The sequence below is a fragment of the Hippoglossus stenolepis genome, chromosome 13 (assembly GCF_022539355.2).
Source record: "Hippoglossus stenolepis isolate QCI-W04-F060 chromosome 13, HSTE1.2, whole genome shotgun sequence".
Taxonomy (NCBI): domain Eukaryota; kingdom Metazoa; phylum Chordata; class Actinopteri; order Pleuronectiformes; family Pleuronectidae; genus Hippoglossus; species Hippoglossus stenolepis.
Window position 1 is genome coordinate 2,738,155 of NC_061495.1, and position 16,552 is coordinate 2,754,706.

The 16,552-nt window shown below is 47.2% G+C and overlaps 1 protein-coding gene and 1 long non-coding RNA gene across 5 annotated transcripts in view; both read left to right on the forward strand.

Annotated features, from left to right (window-relative positions):
• The window catches only part of LOC118119603 (collagen alpha-3(VI) chain), a 67,243-nt gene that overhangs the window by 21,518 nt on the left and 29,173 nt on the right, over positions 1-16,552 (forward strand). The window lies entirely within an intron of this gene.
• Positions 6,177-6,671, forward strand: LOC124854599. Its single transcript, XR_007034780.1, has 2 exons — positions 6,177-6,207; positions 6,438-6,671. It is a non-coding gene; the product is annotated as an uncharacterized LOC124854599 (long non-coding RNA).

Sequence of the window (16,552 nt, forward strand, 5' to 3'; positions counted from 1 at the left end):
GCGCCAGCAAGGTGTCCTCCAAATGTTGGATCCTAAGAATGGAAGGTCTTTGACAAATGATGCCCCAGCCTCTGCTCTCAAACAGCAGGGTATCTCGGCACTGGCGATTGAAACCAGCAGCCTGACATTAGAGAGTTGCAGAAGATATCCTCTGACCTCGGTCCGCCTCTATCAGCGATCAGAGTTCACTGAGCTCCCCAGTGTCCAAGAACAGCTATCCTTCAATGACAGTGCCAGTGAGGGCCACGCCTGCAGACACCAGCAGTAATCAGGTAAGAAATTGACCAAATTTTACCTTCCAAGATCAGTGTAGGAGGCAAATTGAACCATGTTAGAGGCATTTTTACACTACTGAAGGTCAAACATGCCACTAAGTGATGACAGTTGTGCAACTTGACAGAGTCAGTCCTAAAGAGGTTAGCTTAATAATGACTTTCAAACGAAACTTTATATTAACATCTAAACATGTTGCAAATTTTATGTTCCATAGTGAGAAACAGCTAAGGTAAAGGGATGTTGTGTTCTTGTTGGATTTGATCTGATGGGTACTAGAACTGATCCTTAGCTATGAGAGACTTTGTCCAAAGAGTAGAGACACTCATGTGATGACAACAGCACTGTGTCTCAGTGGTTCAGTACAGCAAAGATCCAGTCCTAGTTCTATCTGGAACACATACGACATGGGGCCAGATCCTGACACCCTCAGAGTGTTTGATACACAAAGGCGAAACCCTCAACACTGGAGCAGCCCCTCCAGCATTTCGAGGATACGTCTTCACTGCCTCTGCCGAAGCAGGCGCCAGTTAGAGTTCACAGGTGCTAATATTGCTATGGTGGAAGGTCTTTGACAGAGTTGATGCACTGTAGCCTCTGCTCTGAAAAAGCTGGGTGTCTTGATCTTCCTAATTGGAACCAGGAGAGCTTCACAAAGGCTGAACCATGAAGATAGCCAACGATCCACGTTGGCGCTCTGTCTGTGTCTGAATCTACTGACCTTCCAGTGTCCAACAGCAGCTTCAGTCCTCTGTGGAGGCTGTGGTTATTGACGCCACCCCAGAGTCACCAATCATCCGGTATGTTAACTAGCACAGCCTTTGCCTGAAGGGCTACCTGACTTTGTTTCACCCTGCAAAAGGTTTGAATTTTTTTCCCGTCATCTGTTCTCTAGTTGACAGTGCCAAAAGGATATCGTATTCCTTCTGATGGTCTGATGGAACAAGGAATGGCTTCCGCCATGCGTGATTTTGTCGAGAGCAGAGAAACGAATGTTGGAGAAAACAAAGACTGTTCCTGTATCCGCACAGTGATGCAGAGGTCCATTTTATCTTAATATACATACACCACGAAGAGAGGATATTGTGGATTCTGTCAGAGGCTGAGATACAGATGGAGGCAGAATTTCTGGCCACCTGGGCACACGCCCACACGCCTATGGACAACGTCTACAAGCTCCTCTGGGAGTAGGCACCAGCAAGGTGTTCCACAAATGTTGATCCTGCTAAATGGTGGAAGGTCTTTGACAAATGATGCCCCAGCCTCTGCTCTCTCAAACAGCAGGGAAATATCTTGTACTGCATCAAACAAGCAGCTTCCTGACATTGTAGAGCTGCAGAAGATATCCTCCTGACCTAGTCTCGCCTATCATGACTGGAGTTCACTGAGCTCCCAGTGTCCAAGAAATGGCCTCTCCTGTAATGAGTGCACAGTGCCAGGGAGGGCCACGCCCATGACACCATAGTAACCGTAAGACTGATCAACTTACATTCAAGATCAGTGTAGGAGGCAAATTGAACCATGTTAGAGTGCATTTACCCATTGAAAGGTCAAATAAGTACTATGATATTGACAGTTAAAACTTTGACAGAGCTGTCCTAAAAGTTGAGGTTAGCTTATTGTTAGATTCTCAAACGGAAACCTTACATTGATTCAAACATGTTGTAATTTATGTGTTCCATAGTGGAGAAACAGCCAAGGGGAAGGGATGTCGTGTTCTTGTTGACGGATTCGATGGCAATAGAACTGTGGATTCCCAGCCATGAGAATGACTTCTGGTCCAAGAGGTAGACACTCCTGGTGTGGATGACAACAAAGACCGGTTCAGTGGTTCAGCATAGCAAGATCCAGCCACCCAGTTCTATCTGAACATACATGTACCCATTAAAGGGTCAGATCCTGACAATTCTCAGAGGTTTGATACATTAGCAGGAAAACTCCTCAACATCTGGAGCAGCCTCCAGTATTTCTGAGGATACGTCTTCTTCACGGCCCTGCCGAAGCAGGCGCCTGGAGTCTCACAGGTGCACATATTGCTAAGTGGGTGGAAGGTCTTTGATATTGACAACCAGCCTCTGCCTGGAAAGCTTCTGTGTCTGATCTTCCAAATTGGAACCAGGAGCTCTAATAGCACAGAACTGCAAAAGATAGCCAACGATCCAAGTTACGCCTCTGTCTGTGTCTGACCCACTGACCTTCCCAGTGTCCAACAACGCTTCAGTCCCGTGGAGCCGTGGTTGACGCCACCCCAGAGTCACCAACCGTATTCGGGCATGTTGTAACCACACAGCCTGGCCTAGTCGGGCCACTCGACTTGTTTCACCTGCAAAGCGTTTTAATTTTTCCCGCTCATCTGTTCAAATTAGAGAAGCAAAAGATGGACGATTCCCTGGATGATTCTGATGAACAAGTGAATGGCTTCCCACAGTGTGATTTTATGGAGAGAGTGGTAGAGAAACTGAACGTGAGAATGAAGACCGTGGTTCTGCAGGTCCAGCACACAGCAGTGATGAGGTCCATTTCTATCTGAAAATACACATGCCCAAGAGAGTATGATATTGTGATCCTTCGTCAGGGTTTGATGACGAGAGGCAGACCTCAACACCGGGCAGCCCTCCAGTACGCTAGGGACAACGTCTACAAGCCTCCTCTGGAGAAGGCCAGCAAGGTGTTCCACAAATGCTGATTCCAAGCAAATGGTAAGGTCTTTTGATGCCAAATGATGCCCAGCCTCGCTCCCTCAAACACAGGGTATCTTGTAATTGGCATTGAATCAGTGAAGTCCCACATGAGGAGTTGCAGGAAGATATCCTCTGACCCTAGTCCTCAGCTTCTTCTATCAGTGACTGAGTTCACTGAGCTCCCCAGTGTCCAAGAAACAGCTCTCCCTGTAATGAGCACAGTGCTAGTGAGGGCCACGCCGGTGACACCAGCAGCAACCAAAGAAACTGACCAATCACATTCCAAGATCAGTGTAGGAGGCAAATTAAACTATGTTAGAGGCATTTCCCACCTACCAACAACAAAGCACTTTATGATATGAGAAGCTGTGCAAAACTTTGACAGAGCTGGGTCCTAAAAGTTGAGGTTAGCTTTCATTGTTAGACTTTCAAACGGAAAACCCTTCAGATTAATATTCAAATTATTGTTGTAATTTTTATGTTCCATAGTGGAGAAACAAGTTCAAGGGAAGGGATGTTGTGTTCTCGTTGGACGGATCTGATGGTAATGGAACTGGATTCCCAGCTATGAGACTTTGTCCAAAGAGAGTAGAGACACTCAGTGCATACGCAAAGACCACCCAGTGGTTCAGTACAGCAGAGATCCAGCTCCAGTCTCTACTGAACACATACACGACAAAGGGCCAGATCCTTGACACCCTCAGAGGTTTGATACACAAGAGTGAAACCCCTCAACACTGGAGCAGCCCTCCAGTATTTGAGGGATAATGTCTTCACGGCCTCTGCTGAAGCAGGCGCCTGGGAAGGAGTTCCACATAAAAGCAATATTGCCATGGTGAAGGTCTTTTGACAGAGTTGATGCACCAGCCTCTGCTCTGAAAAAGCTGGGTGTCTTGATCTTTCCAATTGGAACCAGAGCTCTTAATAGCACAGAACTGCGAAGATAGCTACCCATCCAAGTTACGCCTGTCTGTGTCTGAATTCACTGACCTTCCCAGTGTCCAACAGCAGCCCAGTCCTCTGTGGAGGCTGTGGTTGCTGACGTCACCCCAGAGTCACTAAATCGTATCCGGTATGTTAACTAGCACAGCTCTGCCTGAAGGGCTACCTGATTGGTTTCACCTTGCAAAGGTTTTAATTTGTTCCCCGCTCTATCTGTTCTCAGCCGACAGTGCCAAAGGGATATCGTATTCCTTCTGATGGTTCTGATGGAACAAGGAATGGCTTCTGCCATGCGTGATTTTGTTGAGAGAGTGGTAGAGAAACTGAATGGAGAAAATAAAAGATCGTGGTTCTGTATCCAGTACAGCAGGATGCAGAGGTCCATTTCTATCTGAACACATACACCAAGAGAGAGGATATTGTGATTCTGTCAGGGGGTTGAGATACAGAGGAGGCAGACCTCAACACCGGGCAGCCCTGCACGCTGGGGACAACGTCTTTACAAGCTCCTCTGGGAGTAGGCGCCAGCAAGGTGTTCCACAAATGTTGATCCTGCTAAATGGTGGAAGGTCTTTTGACAATGTAGATGCCCCAGCCTCTGCTCTCAAACAGCAGGGTATCTTTGTAATTGGCATTGGAACCAGCAGCTCTGACATTAGAGAGCTGCAGAAGATATCCTCTGACCCTAGTCTCGCTCTATCAGTGACTGAGTTCACTGAGCTCCCCAGTGTCCAAGAACAGCTCTCCTCTGTAATGAGCACAGTGCTAGTGAGGGCCACGCCCGTGACACCAGCAGTAACCGGTAAGAAATTGACCAAATTTTACATTCCAAGATCAGTGTAGGAGGCAAATTGAACCATGTTAGAGTGCATTTCACCTACTGAAGGTCAGCCAGTGCCACTATGAGGTATGACAGTTGTGCAACTTTGGACAGAGCTGGGGTCCTAAAAGTTGAGGTTAGCTTTCTTCATTGTTAGACTTTCAAACGGAAACCTTTTAAGCACATTGATCTAAACATGTTGCAATTCTATGTTCTATAGTGGAGAAACAGCCAAGGAAGGGATGCTGTGTTCTTGTTGACGGATCTGATGGCACTAAACTGGATTCCCAGCTATGAGAGAGACTTGTCCAAAGAGTAGTAGAGACACTCAGTGTGGATGACAACAAGACCGTGTCTCAGTGTGGTTCAGTACAGCAAAGATCCAGCCAGCCCAGTTCCTATCTGAACACATACACGACAAAGGGCCAGATCCCACACCCTGTAGAGGCTCTGATACACAAAGGTGGAAAATCCCCAACACTGAGCAGCTCAGTATTTGGAGGGATAATGTCTTCACGCCTCTGCCGGAAGCAGGCGCCTGGAAGGAGTTCCACAGGTGCTAATATTGCTAAGTGGTGGAAGGTCTTTGATGAGTGCACCAGCCTCTGCCTGAAAAAAAGCTGGGTGTCTTGATCTTTCCAATTGGAACCAGGAGCTTTAATAGCACAGAACTGCGGAAGATATTGACCCATCCAAGCTACGCCTCTGTCTGTGTCTGAATTCACTGACCTTCCAGTGTCCAACAGCAGCTTCAGTCCTCTGTGGAGTGCTGTGGTTACACCCACCCCAGAGTCACCAACTGTATCCGGTATGTTAACTAGCACAGCCTCTTGCCTGGAAGGGACACCTGATTTGTTTCACCTTGCAAAGGTTTTTAATTTTTCCTGTTCTATCTGTTCTCAGTTGACAGTGCCAAAAAGGACACGTCCTTCTGGATGGTTCTGATGGAACAAGGAATGGCTTCCCTGCCATGCGTGATTTTGTTGAGAGAGTGGTAGAGAAACTGAATGTGGGAGAAAACAAAGACCGTGTCTCTGTGGTCCAGTACAGCAGTGATGCAGAGGTCCATTTCTATCTGAACACATACACCAAGAGAGAGGATATTGTGGATTCTGTCAGGGGGCTGAGATACAGAGGAGGCAGACCCCTCAACACCGGGGCAGCCCTCCAGTACGTCAGGGACAACGTCTTTACAAGCTCCTCTGGGAGTAGGCGCCAGCAAGGTGTTCCACAAATGTTGATCCTGCTAAATGGTGGAAGGTCTTTTGACAATGTAGATGCCCCAGCCTCTGCTCTCAAACAGCAGGGTATCTTTGTAATTGGCATTGGAACCAGCAGCTCTGACATTAGAGAGCTGCAGAAGATATCCTCTGACCCTAGTCTCGCTCTATCAGTGACTGAGTTCACTGAGCTCCCCAGTGTCCAAGAACAGCCTCCTCACCGTAATGAGCACAGTGCGTGAGGTCACGCCCGTGACACCAGCAGTAACCGGTAAGAAATTGACCAAATTTTACCTTCCAAGATCAGTGTAGGAGGCAAATTGAACCATGTTAGAGTGCATTTCACCTACTGAAGGTCAGCCAGTGCCACTATGATATGACAGTTGTGCAAACTTTGACAGAGTCAGTCCTAAAAGTTGAGGTTAGCTTTCATTGTTAGACTTTCAAACGGAAACCTTTTACACATTGATCTAAACATGTTGCAATTCTTATGTTCCATAGTGGAGAAACAGCCAAGGGGAAGGGATGTTGTGTTCTTGTTGGACGGATCTGATGGTACTAGAACTGGATTCCCAGCTATGAGAGACTTTGTCCAAAGAGTAGTAGAGACACTCAGTGTGGATGACAACAAAGACCGTGTCTCAGTGGTTCAGTACAGCAGAGATCCAGCCGTCCAGTTCTATCTGAACACATACACGACAAAGGGCCAGATCCTTGACACCCTCAGAGGTTTGATACACAAAGGCGGAAAACCCCTCAACACTGGAGCAGCCCTCCAGTATTTGAGGGATAATGTCTTCACGGCCTCTGCCGGAAGCAGGCGCCTGGAAGGAGTTCCACAGGTGCTAATATTGCTAAGTGGTGGAAGGTCTTTTGACAGAGTTGATGCACCAGCCCTGCCTCCAGTGCTGGGTGTCTTGATCTTTCCAATTGGAACCAGGAGCTCTAATAGCACAGAACTGCGGAAGATAGCCAACGATCCAAGTTACGCTCTGTCTGTGTCTGAATTCACTGACCTTCCCAGTGTCCAACAGCAGCTTCAGTCCTCTGTGGAGGCTGTGGTTATTGACGTCACCCCAGAGTCACCAACTGTATTCGGTATGTTAACTAGCACAGCCTCTTGCCTGAAGGGCTACCTGACTTGTTTCACCTTGCAAAGGTTTTAATTTTTTCCCGTTCTATCTGTTCTCAGTTGACAGTGCCAAAAAGGATATCGTATTCCTTCTGGATGGTTCTGATGGAACAAGGAATGGCTTCCCTGCCATGCGTGATTTTGTTGAGAGAGTGGTAGAGAAACTGGAATGGGAGAAAACAAAGACTGCCCTGTGGTCCAGTACAGCAGTGATAGAGGTCCATTTCATCTGAACACATACACTACAGAGAGGATATTGTGGATTCTGTCAGGGGTTGAGATAATGAGGAGGCAGACCTCAACACCGGGCAGCCCTCCACGCCAGGACAACGTCTTTACAAGCCTTCTGGGGAGTAGGCGCCAGCAAGGTGTTCCACAAATGCTGATCCTGCTAATGGTGGAAGGTCTGACAATGTAGATGCCCCGCCTCTGCTCTCAAAACAGCAGGGCATCTTTGTAATTGGTATTGGGAACCAGCAGCTCTGACATTAGAGAGCTGCAGAAGATATCCTCTGACCCTAGTCTCGCCTATCAGTGACTGAGTTCACTGGAGCTCCCAGTGTCCAAGAACAGCCTCTCTGCAATGAGCACAGTGCTAGTGAGAGGGCCACGCCCGTGACACCAGCAACCGGTAAGAAATTGACCAAATTTTACCTTCCAAGATCAGTGTAGGAGGCAAATTGAACCATGTTAGAGTGCATTTCACCTACTGAAGGTCAGCCAGTGCCACTATGATATGACAGTTGTGCAAACTTTGACAGAGTCAGTCCTAAAAGTTGAGGTTAGCTTTCATTGTTAGACTTTCAAACGGAAACCTTTTACACATTGATCTAAACATGTTGCAATTCTTATGTTCCATAGTGGAGAAACAGCCAAGGGGAAGGGATGTTGTGTTCTTGTTGATTGATCTGATGGTACTAGAACTGGATTCCAGCTATGAGAGACTTTGTCCAAAGAGAAGAGAGACACTCAGTGTGGATGACAACAAAGACTGTGTCTCGGTTCAGCACAGCAGAGATCCACAACCAGTCTCATCTGAACACATACACGACAAAGGGCCAGATCCTCTGACACTTCAGAGGTTTGATACACAAAGGCGGAAAACCCTCAACACTGGAGCAGCCCTCCCAGTATTTGAGGGATGATGTCTTCACGGCCTCTGCCGAAGCAGGCGCCTGAAGGAGTCTCCACAGGTGCTAATATTGCTATGGTGGTCTGACAGAGTTGATGTACCCAGCCTCTCTGCTCTGAAAAGCTATGTCTTGATCTTTCCAATTGGAACCAGGAGCTCTACAGTGCCAGAAACCATGAATACAGCCAACGATCCTGCTACGCTCTGTCTACAGTCTGAATTCACTGACCTTCCCAGTGTCCAACAGCAGCTTCAGTCCTCTGTGGAGGCTGTGGTTAGTTGACGTCACCCCAGAGTCAACAACTGTATTCGGTATGTTAACTAGCATGCCTCTCTGCCTGAAGGCTACCTGATTTGTTTCAATTTTGCAAAGGTTTCACTTTTTCCCGTTCTCTATCTGTTCTCAGTTGACAGTGCCAAAAAAGGATATCGTATTCTTCTGGATGGTTCTGATGGAACAAGTGAATGGCTCTGCCATGCGTGATTTTGTTGAGAGAGTGGTAGAGAAACTGAATGTGGAGAAAACAAAGACCGTGTCTCTGTGGTCCAGTACAGCAGTGATGCAGAGGTCTATCTCTATCTGAAACACATACACCAAGAGAGAGGACAGGGATTCTGTCAGGGGTTGAGATACAGAGGAGGCAGACCCTCAACACCGGGCAGCCTCCAGTATGTCAGGGACAACGCCTTTACAAGCTCCCTCTGGGAGTAGGCGCCAGCAAGGTGTTCCACATAAAATGTTGATCCTGAAGCAATGGTGGAAGGTCTTTGACAATGTAGATGCCCCAGCCTCTGCTCAAACAGCAGGGTATCTTTGTAATTGGCATTGGAACCAGCAGGCTCTGACATTAGAGAGCCGTGAAGATATCCTCTGACCTAGTCTCGCCTATCAGTGACTGAGTTCACTGAGCTCCCCAGTGTCCAAGAACACAGCTCTCTGTAATGAGCACAGTGCCAGTGAGGGCCACGCCCGTGACACCAGCAGTAACCGGTGTAAGAAATTGACCAAATTTTACATTCCAAGATCAGGTGTAGGAGTGCAAATTGAACCATGTTAGGAGTGCATTTACCTACGGAAGGTCAGCCAGTGCCACTTTGATATGACAGTTGTGCACAAACTTTGACAGAGCTGTCCTAAAGTTGAGGTTAGCTTTCATTGTTAGACTTCTTTCAAACGGGAAACCTTTTATACATTGATCTAAACATGTTGCAATTCTTATGTTCCAGCAGTGAGAAACAGCTGCAGGAAGGGATGTTGTGTTCTTTGTTGATCTTGATCTGATGGTACTAGAACTGGATTCCCAGCTATGAGAGACTCTTGTCCAAAGAGTAAAGAGACACCTGGTGCGTGGATGACAAACAAAGACCGTGTCTCAGTGGTTCAGACAGCAGAGATCCAGCCATCTGTAGTTCTATCTGAACACATACACGACAAAGGGCCAGATCCTTTGACAATTTCAGAGGTTTGAAAACAAAGGTGAAAACCCTCAACACTGAGCAGCCCTCCAGTATTTGAGGGATAATGTTCACGGCCTCTGCCGGAAGCAGGCGCCAGAAGGAGTTCTACAGTTGCTAATATTGGCAGTGGTGGAAGGTCTTTGACAGAGTTGGGATGCACCAGCCTCTGCTCTGAAAAAGATGGGTGTCTTGATCTTTCCAATTGGAACCAGGATTTAATAGCACAGAACTGCGGAAGATAGCCAACGATCCAGTTACGCCTGTCTGTGTCTGAATTCACTGACCTTCCCAGTGTCCAACAGGCAGCTTCAGTCCTCTGTGGAGGCTGTGGTTATTGACGTCAAATTTGAGTCACCAACTGTATTCGGTGGCGTTAACTAGCACAGCCTCTTGCCTGAAGGGCTACCTGACTTGTTTCACCTTGCAAAGGTTTTAATTTTTTCCCGTTCTATCTGTTCTCAGTTGACAGTGCCAAAAAGGATATCGTATTCCTTCTGGATGGTTCTGATGGAACAAGGAATGGCTTCCCTGCCATGCGTGATTTTGTTGAGAGAGTGGTGGAGAAACTGAATGTGGGAGAAAACAAAGATCGTGTCTCTGTGGTCCAGTACAGCAGTGATGCAGAGGTCAATTTCTATCTGAACACATACACTACGAGAGAGAGGATATTAGACCAATAGGGGGTTGAGGATACAGAGGAGGCAGACCCTCAACACCGGGGCAGCCCTCCACGTCAGGGACAACGTCTTCACAAGCTCCTGGGAGTAGGCGCCAGCAAGGTAACCACAAATGTTAATCCTGCTAAATGGTGGAAGGTCTTTGACAATGTAGATGCCCTAGTCAAACAAACAGCAGGGTATCTTTGTAATTGGCATTGAGAACCAGCAGCTCTGAGCATTAGAGAATACAGAAGATATCCTGACCTGTCTCACTTATCAGTGACTGGAGTTCACTGAGCCCTTAGTGTCCAAGAACAGCCTCTGTAATGAGCAGTGCTAGTGAGTCACGCCCGTGACACCAGCAGTGCAACCGGCAAGAAATTGATCAAATTTACATTCCAAGATCAGTGTAGGAGGCAAATTGAACCATGTTAGAGTGCATTTCACCTACTGAAGGTCAAAGCAGTGCCACTATGATATGACAAGAGCAACTTTTGACAGAGCCGTCCTAAAAGTTGAGTTAGCTTTCATTGTTAGATCTTTCAAAACGAAACCTTTTACATTGATCTAAACATTTTGCAATTCTATGTTCCATAGTGGAGAAACAGCTATGTATGGATACAGTTCTTGTTGACGGATCTGATGGTACTAGAACTGGATTCCCAGCTATGAGACTTTGTCCAAAGAGTAGTAGAGACACTCAGTGTGGATGACAACAAAGACCGTGGTCTCATGGTTCAGTACAGCAGAGATCCAGTCCAGTTCTATCTGAACACATACATCTACAAAGGCACACAGATCCTTGACACCCCAGAGTTTGATACACAAAGCAGTGAAAACCCTCAACACTGGAGCAGCCCTCCAAAGTATTTGAGGGATAGTCACCACGGCTCCTGCAGGCAGGCGCCTGGGAAGGAGTCCCATTGCGGTGCTAATATTGCTAAGTGGTGGAAGGTCTTGATTAAATGTTGATGCACCAGCCTCTGCCTGGAAAAGCTGGGTGTCTTGATCTTTCCACTGGAAAACCAGAGGTTTGATAGCACAGAACTGCGAATATAGCCACCCATCCAAGCACTCTGTCTGTGTCTGAATTCACTGACCTTCCCAGTGTCCAACAGCAGCTTCAGTCCTCTGTGGAGGCTGTGGCTGACACCCCAGAGTCACCAACTGTACCTGGTATGTTAACTAGCACAGCCTCTTGCCTGAAGGGCTACCTGACTTGTTTCACCTTCAAAGAATAATTTTTTCCCGCTCTATCTGTTCTCAGTTGACAGTGCCAGTAAGATATCAGATTCCTTCTTGGATGGTTCTGATGGAACAAGGAATACAGCTTCCCCTGCCATGCGGATTTTGCTGAGAGAGTGGCAGAGAACTGAATGGGAGAAAACAAAGATCGTGGTTCTGTGGTCCAGCACAGCAGTGATGCAGAGGTCCATTTCTATCTGGAACACATACACCACGAAGAGGATATTGTGGATTCTGGCCAGGGGCTGAGATACAGAGGAGGCAGACTCCTCAACACCGGGCAGCCCCTCCAGTACGTCATGGATACACGTTTTTACAAGCTCCTCTGGGAGTAGGCGCCAGCAAGGTGTCCTGTACAAATGTTGATCCTGCTAAATGGGTGGAAGGTCTTTGACAATGAGATACCTCTTAGCCTCTGCTCTCAAACAGTAGGGTATCTTGTAATTGGCATTGGAACCAGTACAGCCTGACATTAGAGAGCTGCAGAAGATATCCTCTGACCCTAGTCTCGCCCTATCAGTGACTGAGTTCACTGAGCTCCCAGTGTCCAAGAACAGCCTCTGTGGAATGAGCACAGTGCTATTGAGGTCCATGCCCGTGACACCAGCAGTAACTGGTAAGAAACTGACTAAATTTTACATTCCAAGATCAGTGAAGAAGGCAAAATTGAACCATGTTAGATGTATTTCACCATTTTGAACAGCCAGTGCCACTATGATATGACAGTTGTGCAAACTTTGACAGAGTCAGTCCTGTGTTAGGTTAGTTTATTGTTAGACTTTCAAACGGAAACCTTACACATTGATCTAAACATGTCGCACTTTTTTATGGGTTCCAGCAGTGGAGAAACAGCCAAGGGAAGCGTGGATGTTGTGTTCTTGTTGACTTGATCTGATGGTACTAGGAACTGATTCCCAGCCAGAGAGACTTTGTCCAAAGAGTAGTAGAGGACACTCAGTGTGGATGACAACAAAGACCGTGTCTCAGTGGTTCAGTACAGCAGAGATCCAGCTGTCCAGTTCTATCTGGAACACATACACCCATAAAGAGCTTAGATCTCTGATACCCTCAGAGGTTTGAAAACAAAGGAAATCCCCAACACTGGAGCAGCCCCTCCAGCATTTGAGGGATAATGTCTTCACGGCCTCTGCAGGAAGCAGGCCTGGAAGGAGTCTTACAGGTGCCAATATTGCTAAGTGGTGAAAGGTCTTTGACAGAAGCATGAACCAGCCTCTGCTCTGAAAAAAAGATGGGTGTCTTAATCTTGCCATTGGAACCAGAAGCTCTGATAGCACAGAATCATGGAAGACAGCCACCCATCCAAGTTACGCCTGTCTGTGTCTGAATTCACTGACCTTCCCAGTGTCCAACAGCAGCTTCAGTCCTTCTGTGGAGGCTGTGGTTATTGACGCTACCCCCAGAGTCACCAACTGTATCTGTATGTTAACTAGCACAGCCTCTTGCCTGAAGGGCTACCTGACTTGTTTCACCTTGCAAAGGTTTTAATTTTTTCCCGTTCTATCTGTTCTCAGTTGACAGTGCCAAAAAGGATATCGTATTCCTTCTGGATGGTTCTGATGGAACAAGGAATGGCTTCCCTGCCATGCGTGATTTTGTTGAGAGAGTGGTGGAGAAACTGAATGTGGGAGAAAACAAAGACCGTGTCTCTGTGGTCCAGTACAGCAGTGATGCAGAGGTCAATTTCTATCTGAACACATTCACCACGAGAGAGGATATTGTGGATTCTGTCAGGGGGCTGAGATACAGAGGAGGCAGACCCCTCAACACCGGGGCAGCCCTCCAGTACGTCAGGGACAACGTCTTTACAAGCTCCTCTGGGAGTAGGCGCCAGCAAGGTGTTCCACAAATGTTGATCCTGCTAAATGGTGGAAGGTCTTTTGACAATGTAGATGCCCCAGCCTCTGCGCTCAAACAGCAGGGTATCTTTGTAATTGGCATTGGAACAAGCAGCTCTGACATTAGAGAGCTGCAGAAGATATCCTCTGACCCTAGTCTCGTATTTACAGACTGAGTTCACTGAGCTCCCAGTGTCCAAGAACAGCTCTCCTCTGTAATGAGCACAGTGGGCAGCAGGGCCACGCCCAGGACACTACAGTAACCGTAAGAATTTGACTAAATTTTACATCTCCAAGACTGCGCAATGTAGGAGGCAAATTGAACCACATGCTAGAGTGCATTTCACCTACTGAAGGTCAGCCAGTGCTACTTTGATATGACAGTTGTGCAAACTTTGACACAGTCAGTCCTAAAAGTTGAGGTTAGCTTTCATTGTTAGACTTTCAAACGGAAACCTTTTACACATTGATCTAAACATGTTGCAATTCTTATGTTCCATAGTGGAGAAACAGCCAAGGGGAAGGGATGTTGTGTTCTTGTTGGACGGATCTGATGGTACTAGAACTGGATTCCCAGCTATGAGAGACTTTGTCCAAAGAGTAGTAGAGACACTCAGTGTGGATGACAACAAAGACCGTGTCTCAGTGGTTCAGTACAGCAGAGATCCAGCCGTCCAGTTCTATCTGAACACATACACGACAAAGGGCCAGATCCTTGACACCCTCAGAGGTTTGAAAAACAAAGGCGGAAAACCCCTCAACACTGGAGCAGCCCTCCAGTATTTGAGGGATAATGTCTTCACGGCTCTCCAGGTAGCTTAAGGCGCCTGAAAGGAGTTCCACAGGTGCTAATATTGCTAAGTGGTGAAAGGTCTTTGACAGAGTTGATGCACCAGCCTCGTTTCCAGTGCCGGGTGTCTTGGATTCGCTATTGGAACCAGGAGCTCTGATAGCACAGAACTGCGGAAGATAGCCAACGATCCAAGTTACGCTCTGTCTGTGTCTGAATTCACTGACCTTCCCAGTGTCCAACAGCAGCTTCAGTCCTCTGTGGAGGCTGTGGTTATTGACGTCACCCCAGAGTCACCAACTGTACTTGGTATGTTAACTAGCACAGCCTCTTGCGTGAAGGGCTACCTGACTTGTTTCACCTTCACTGAGGGACAGACATTAAGTCTGATAGTTTCCATGTGCACATTTGTAAAAGAGGCAGTGGTCTGCTTCCCTGCTATCTAAAATTGAACTAGTCAGTGCCAGGTGCTTAAAGGAGTTAAAGTCATAACAGTAACAAGATAGTCCAGCACTTGATTATGATAAGTTCGCCAACGTATTTATTGCAAAGGTTTTAATTTTTTCCCGTTCTATCTGTTCTCAGTTGACAGTGCCAAAAAGGATATCGTATTCCTTCTGGATGGTTCTGATGGAACAAGGAATGGCTTCCCTGCCATGCGTGATTTTGTTGAGAGAGTGGTGGAGAAACTGAATGTGGGAGAAAACAAAGACCGTGTCTCTGTGGTCCAGTACAGCAGTGATGCAGGAGGTCACTTCATTCGGAACACATTCACCACGAGAGATGATACGTGGATTCTGTCAGGGCTGAGATACAGAGGAGGCAGACCCCTCAACATCCGGGCAGCCCTCCAGTACGCCAGGGATACAACGCTCATAAGCTCCTCTGGAGTAGGCACCAGCAAGGTGTTCCACAAATGTTGATCCTGCTAAATGGTGGAAGGTCTTTTGACAATGTAGATGCCCCAGCCTCTGCGCCTCAAACAGCAGGGTATCTTTGTAATTGGCATTGGAACAAGCAGCTCTGACATTAGAGAGCTGCAGAAGATATCCTCTGACCCTAGTCTCGCCATCAGTGACTGAGTCTACTGAGCTCCCTGTGTCCAAGAACAGCTCTCCTCTGTACGAGCACAGTGCTAGTGAGGGCCACGCCTGACACCAGCAGTAACTGTAAGAAATTGACCAAATTTATATTCAAGATCAGTGAGGTAAATTCTTTTGAACCATGCTAGGAGTGCATTTACCTACTGAAGGTCAGCCAGCCACTATGATATGACAGTTGTGCAAACTTTGACACAGTCAGTCCTAAAAGTTGAGGTCAGCTTTCATTGTTAGACTTTCAAACGGAAACCTTTTATACATTGATCTAAACATGTCGCAATTCTTATGTTCCATAGTGGAGAAACAGCCAAGGGGAAGGGATGTTGTGTTCTTGTTGGACGGATCTGATGGTACTAGAACTGGATTCCCAGCTATGAGAGACTTTGTCCAAAGAGGTAGAGACACTCCAGTGGATGACAACAAAGACCGTGTCTCAGTGGTTCAGTACAGCAGAGATCCAGCCGTCCAGTTCTATCTGAACACATACACGACAAAGGGCCAGATCCTTGACACCCTCAGAGGTTTGATACACAAAGGCGGAAAACCCCTCAACACTGGAGCAGCCCTCCAGTATTTGAGGGATAATGTCTTCACGGCCTCTGCCGGAAGCAGGCGCCTGGAAGGAGTTCCACAGGTGCTAATATTGCTAAGTGGTGGAAGGTCTTTTGACAGAGTTGATGCACCAGCCTCTGCTCTGAAAAAGCTGGGTGTCTTGATCTTTCCAATTGGAACCAGGAGCTCTAATAGCACAGAACTGCGGAAGATAGCCAACGATCCAAGTTACGCTCTGTCTGTGTCTGAATTCACTGACCTTCCCAGTGTCCAACAGCAGCTTCAGTCCTCTGTGGAGGCTGTGGTTATTGACGTCACCCCAGAGTCACCAACTGTATTCGGTATGTTAACTAGCACAGCCTCTTGCCTGAAGGGCTACCTGATTTGTTTCACCTTGCAAAGGTTTTAATTTTTTCCCGTTCTATCTGTTCTCAGTTGACAGTGCCAAAAAGGATATCGTATTCCTTCTGGATGGTTCTGATGGAACAAGGAATGGCTTCCCTGCCATGCGTGATTTTGTTGAGAGAGTGGTAGAGAAACTGAATGTGGGAGAAAACAAAGACCGTGTCTCTGTGGTCCAGTACAGCAGTGATGCAGAGGTCCATTTCTATCTGAACACATACACCACGAGAGAGGATATTGTGGATTCTGTCAGGGGGCTGAGATACAGAGGAGGCAGACCCCTCAACACC